Raw genomic sequence first — 6,338 nt, 5'->3', positions numbered from 1 at the left:
TCAGTCATTCAGGCTAGACTACAGAGTACAAAAAATGAGTAGGGGGCAAACGTGGGCCGAGGAAGAAACGCGCACCCTTGTGGATATATGGGCAGATGTCCACATATCTGAGCTTTTGGAGAGAACACACAAAAATGCCAACGTGTTTGCTGTATTCAGTGAGAAAATGAAGGAGAAGGGGTTCACGCGCTCCCCAGAACAATGTCGGCTAAAAGTGAAGAAACTCCGTCAGACCTACATTAAAATCAGGGACATTCTTTCAAAAAGTGGCGGTACTAGCGACTTGCGTGAAGAGCCAGAACTGTCACAACATGATGTGCGCTCATCAGCGCTATCCTCCGTGACTACTTTTGAACTTAACGCTTTGTGTGCGTGTCGTCTCTGACCAATAGCTGAACGACCTCAGGGCGCGTGGCTTTGTTGACAGATTTTGGTCCGCTTACTAAAATGTACAGTGTGAAAGCGAACCGCACCAAAATGAAAAAATAAAAAAAACATTTGGTTCGGACCAAAGCAAGTGAACTATCGAACTATCCTGGTCTGAATACACCCTTAAAGAGGTCTGGAGTCCTGAAGACTGAAACAGCTTTATTTATATGCGATACAAAGCAGTGACACTGGAGACTCCTTCCAGATATGTGGCTCATAATTTACTTTACAGTATTTTAATATACACTCACCAGCACAATGCATCAAATCCCGCAGATACAAATCAGGAGCTTCAGTTAATGTTCACAATGTTCAAACATCCGAATGGGAAAAACTGTGATCTCACAGTGAAGTGTGACTTTCTTTCTTTCTTTCTTTCTTTCTTTCTTTCTTTCTTTCTTTCTTTCTTTCTTTCACTGTGGTATGGGTGTTGGTTCGAGCCAGATGAGTATGAGGTTTGAGTATTTCAGAAACTGCTGATCTCCTCCTGGGGTTTTCACACACAACAGTCTCTAGAGTTTACACAGAATGGTGCGGAAAACAAAAAACACTGAGTGAGTGAGCGACAGTTCTGTGGGTGGAAACAAACGCCTTGTTGATAAGACAGGGTCAGAGGAACATGGACAGATTGGTCCAAGATTTTTTTTTTCCAGGAAGGATACAGTAACTCATATAATCACTCTTTACAACCGTGGTGAGCAGAAAAGCATCTCAGCATGCAACAGCAGAACAGAAGAACACACTGGGTTCCACTCCTGCAGCCAAGAACAGGGATCTTAGAACCAACAACACGTTCCTATTAAAGTGGCCGGGGAGTGTACAACAAAATCTGTTCATTTTGATTTTAAAATTATAATATGACCCAAATCTAAAATCAGCAGTTATCATCACGTTATTTTAATCCGTTTATGACGAGGCGATCCCTGTGAATGCGCTGTTACTATAGAAACGATGTTGTTTTTGGAGTTTGTGTTGAAATGTGTTGTGTTGATGTGATCGTTTGGGTTCTACATTGAAGGAGAGGTTGTGTTAGGGTTAGTGCATGTTTCTGTAATTTGGTGATGGAGATTATTTGTTGAAATATGAGTTGAAGTCATGGTTTAGATGTTTTTGCTGTAAGGGTCTGATTGCTGTGAGAATATTTCCAAGATATATATATTTGCAGGTGAACTCTGTAAGTTATACCTGATGTGGAAGATTTATCATGATGTCGTTTGTTTGTATACGTTATTCTGAAGTGTCGAAAGTCTTGTCACCTTCTGAGAAATCAAAAGATAGAAGAATCATGAACAAAAATGATCAGCAGTTTGATTCATTTAGCGCCCCCTACAGGGTGTTTAGACGAGTCCCTTCAGATAAGGTGATCTACTCATCTAGAACGTTTTGTCAAAATCTATTACAGCATTGCCGAGACATCCCTTCACTTCCTGTTTGGCAACCGTCAAGTTCACTTGCATGTTGCGTTATTGACAATTTGTCCATCATATTTAAAAAAATAATAATAAATCTGAGAAACATTTTGCTGGGGTTGATCTCCTGATGCTCTCTTCCAAATTTCATGGTAATTCAACAAAATTTGTTGGCGAAGAAGCAAACTGTTTAACAGTTTGTGGTCATATTCAAATTAACCAACTTCCTGTTGGAGAAATCTCAAATTGCGTAGATCACCAACACTCAGGACCTTTAAGGGACTGACTAGAAATAGAAACAAGAATCTGGGTTTGATGTTGAGCAGTTCAAACCGTATGAGCAGCTCTACAAACCTTCTAATTACAGCTCTACTTAGAGGTGAATTTAGACAAAACATTGTCTGTCTTTATGTCTTTTCTCTGCAGAGTAAATCTAGCATCCAGGTCTTGTAGTTGTTCCAGAAATCCAACATTGGGCAGAACGGTCCGGTAACCTCGCACAGCCTCGATTGCCTCGGCAACCATGAGTCGCTTGTACAGCATAAGGTATGCTAACATTAGCGTAGCTGAGTGGCTAACTCCCTGAGCACTTACTTGCTGAAGATCACATATACACATGTTAAAGACACGGTGTATAAACGAACACACATTTTTTTTCTAAAGCTAACTTCAGTAAATATTCAACACTGTCATGTGTGGTCCGGCTGATTTATCAGCACACACTTGACGAGGTGTTCTTACAGTCCCGGCTGAGAGACGTTTACATGAAGTCAGCTGTAGTGTGGAAGAAAACTGACAACTCAAAGGTTCTGCTGTCTGGAGCCTCGACACCATGATACTGGATGTGAGTGTCGGAGTAAAAGGCAGAGCTTGTGTTGATGTAGATGGGGCCATGTGCAGCATTCACTACATGAGCCACTCTCCGAGTCTTCAGCAGCGCTAGATCGGTTTCTGTACGTCTGACGAACACAAAATTATTTAGTGCATCATGCTAAACTGTGAGCCATTAGCGTCAAAGCTACTTGTTAGTAACATTAGCCTCATCGTTTGAGTGGTTAATTGGCTTCATTTGTTTAATAAGTGCTTTTTACCTATGAATCAGAGATGATGTTGGGCTATACTTTGTTAAACGAGCCCAAAGGGCGGCGGCTTTTCAGCAAGAGGTCCAGTAGGATACATGTGGCTGGAGTCTCATACCCAGACTCTGCTTTTTCATTCGCTGGGCCTCCATCCATTAGTTCACTTTTAGTTGAACCCTTCACTCATTCACAACCAGCTGGTGTGTGTGTGTGTGTGTGTGTGTGTGTTGCACCGACACGATTTCAAGCTTGTTTCTGTCAGCAAGATATATTTAAAGCTCAAGCTCAGCCAGTGAAGTGAGAGTGGGAGGAGCTAAACACAGAGCAGAAGGATCAACTGTAATGATGTTTTGCAGTCCCCTGCCTCATCTTACTGAACTACTAAATATCACCTTTAAACATTTACCTTTTCATTTTTTCTCCAAAATGCGTCACTGCCTGTTGGCCCCGCCCCTTCTGCTACACAGAGCAGGTTACGACCACTGAGTGTCAAAGTGTCGAAGCTCCTCACTAAATGTTTTTAATGCATCACCTGTCACTGGTGTGCTACACGTCGCTCAGTTTCCCAGTGGAGTAATGAATACCCGCGTGGGCGGGGCTAATATCTGATTGCGAGGAGAGTGTTCCAGAGTTGGGAAAGGTGAAACTTCTAGTGGTGGACTCAATTAAACACTCAGCGTGGGTGGGCTTTGTGTTCAAAATGGGAGGAGCAAACAGCGACAGTTTTCTTCAGAGTGGGCGGGATTGCATTCAGAATAGGAGGAGCAAAATAAAGTGGCAGGAGTTACGAATGTCAGGAGGCAAAAAATACAGCTGAAGAAGTTATGATTAAAAGGGGGAGGAGATATCAGAATGGGAGGAGTAAATGTCAGAGTGACTGAATTCCTAGTGGCACTGCTATATTCGTATCAAACCGACTCTTTCAATCTGTGTTCCTATCGGCTCTGCTGTTTGATACTGCCTTTCTATCGGCTCTGGTGTCTGATACTGCCTTTCTATCGGCTCTGCTGTCTGATACTGCCTTTCTATCGGCTCTGCTGTCTGATACTGCCTTTCTATCGGCTCTGCTGTCTGATACTGCCTTTCTATCGGCTCTGCTGTTTGATACTGCCTCTCTATCGGCTCTGGTGTCTGATACTGCCTCTCTATCGGCTCTGCTGTTTGATACTGCCTTTCTATCAGCTCTGCTGTCTGATACTGCCTTTCTATCGGCTCTGCTGTTTGATACTGCCTTTCTATCGGCTCTGGTGTCTGATACTGCCTTTCTATCGGCTCTGCTGTTTGATACTGCCTTTCTATCGGCTCTGCTGTTTGATACTGCCTTTCTATCGGCTCTGCTGTCTGATACTGCCTTTCTATCGGCTCTGCTGTCTGATACTGCCTTTCTATCGGCTCTGCTGTCTGATATTGCCTTTCTATCGGCTCTGCTGTTTGATACTGCCTCTCTATCGGCTCTGGTGTCTGATACTGCCTTTCTATCTGCTCTGCTGTTTGATACTGCCTTTCTATCAGCTCTGCTGTCTGATACTGCCTTTCTATCGGCTCTGCTGTTTGATACTGCCTCTCTATCGGCTCTGGTGTCTGATACTGCCTTTCTATCGGCTCTGCTGTTTGATACTGCCTTTCTATCGGCTCTGCTGTCTGATACTGCCTTTCTATCGGCTCTGCTGTTTGATACTGCCTTTCTATCGGCTCTGGTGTCTGATACTGCCTTTCTATCGGCTCTGCTGTTTGATACTGCCTTTCTATCGGCTCTGCTGTCTGATACTGCCTTTCTATCGGCTCTGCTGTCTGATACTGCCTTTCTATCGGCTCTGCTGTCTGATACTGCCTCTCTATCGGCTCTGCTGTTTGATGCTGCCTTTCTATCGGCTCTGCTGTCTGATACTGCCTTTCTATCGGCTCTGCTGTTTGATACTGCCTTTCTATCGGCTCTGGTGTCTGATACTGCCTTTCTATCGGCTCTGCTGTTTGATACTGCCTTTCTATCGGCTCTGCTGTTTGATACTGCCTTTCTATCGGCTCTGCTGTTTGATACTGCCTTTCTATCGGCTCTGCTGTTTGATACTGCCTCTCTATCGGCTCTGCTGTCTGATACTGCCTCTCTATCGGCTCTGCTGTCTGATACTGCCTCTCTATCGGCTCTGCTGTCTGATACTGCCTCTCTATCGGCTCTGCTGTCTGATACTGCCTCTCTATCGGCTCTGCTGTCTGATACTGCCTCTCTATCGGCTCTGCTGTCTGATACTGCCTCTCTATCGGCTCTGCTGTCTGATACTGCCTCTCTATCGGCTCTGCTGTCTGATACTGCCTCTCTATCGGCTCTGCTGTCTGATACTGCCTCTCTATCGGCTCTGCTGTCTGATACTGCCTCTCTATCGGCTCTGCTGTCTGATACTGCCTCTCTATCGGCTCTGCTGTCTGATACTGCCTCTCTATCGGCTCTGCTGTCTGACACTGCCTCTCTATCGGCTCTGCTGTCTGATACTGCCTCTCTATCGGCTCTGCTGTCTCATACTGCCTCTCTATCGGCTCTGCTGTCTCATACTGCCTCTCTATCGGCTCTGCTGTCTCATACTGCCTCTCTATCGGCTCTGCTGTCTCATACTGCCTCTCTATCGGCTCTGCTGTCTGATACTGCCTCTCTATCGGCTCTGCTGTCTGATACTGCCTCTCTATCGGCTCTGCTGTCTGATACTGCCTCTCTATCGGCTCTGCTGTTTGATACTGCCTTTCTATCGGCTCTGGTGTCTGATACTGCCTTTCTATCGGCTCTGCTGTTTGATACTGCCTTTCTATCGGCTCTGCTGTCTGATACTGCCTCTCTATCGGCTCTGCTGTCTGATACTGCCTCTCTATCGGCTCTGCTGTCTGATACTGCCTCTCTATCGGCTCTGCTGTCTGATACTGCCTCTCTATCGGCTCTGCTGTCTGATACTGCCTCTCTATCGGCTCTGCTGTTTGATACTGCCTTTCTATCGGCTCTGGTGTCTGATACTGCCTTTCTATCGGCTCTGCTGTTTGATACTGCCTTTCTATCGGCTCTGCTGTCTGATACTGCCTCTCTATCGGCTCTGCTGTCTGATACTGCCTCTCTATCGGCTCTGCTGTCTGATACTGCCTCTCTATCGGCTCTGCTGTCTGATACTGCCTCTCTATCGGCTCTGCTGTCTGATACTGCCTCTCTATCGGCTCTGCTGTCTGATACTGCCTCTCTATCGGCTCTGCTGTCTGATACTGCCTCTCTATCGGCTCTGCTGTCTCATACTGCCTCTCTATCGGCTCTGCTGTCTGATACTGCCTCTCTATCGGCTCTGCTGTCTGATACTGCCTCTCTATCGGCTCTGCTGTCTGATACTGCCTTTCTATCGGCTCTGCTGTCTCATACTGCCTCTCTATCGGCTCTGCTGTCTGATACTGC

At 45.6% G+C, this 6,338-nt stretch overlaps 1 pseudogene; it reads right to left on the bottom strand.

The window, feature by feature from the left end:
* Window positions 1–614: 614 nt before the first annotated feature.
* LOC132897887 (dual specificity phosphatase 29-like) lies at window positions 615–3,903 on the bottom strand (annotated as a pseudogene).
* Between the last annotated feature and the right edge of the window lie 2,435 nt (window positions 3,904–6,338).

The sequence above is a fragment of the Neoarius graeffei genome, chromosome 14 (genome assembly GCF_027579695.1).
Source record: "Neoarius graeffei isolate fNeoGra1 chromosome 14, fNeoGra1.pri, whole genome shotgun sequence".
Classification (NCBI taxonomy): Eukaryota; Metazoa; Chordata; class Actinopteri; order Siluriformes; family Ariidae; genus Neoarius; species Neoarius graeffei.
Note: the sequence above shows the minus strand (reverse complement) of the source record. Positions and strands in the feature narration are given on the sequence as shown.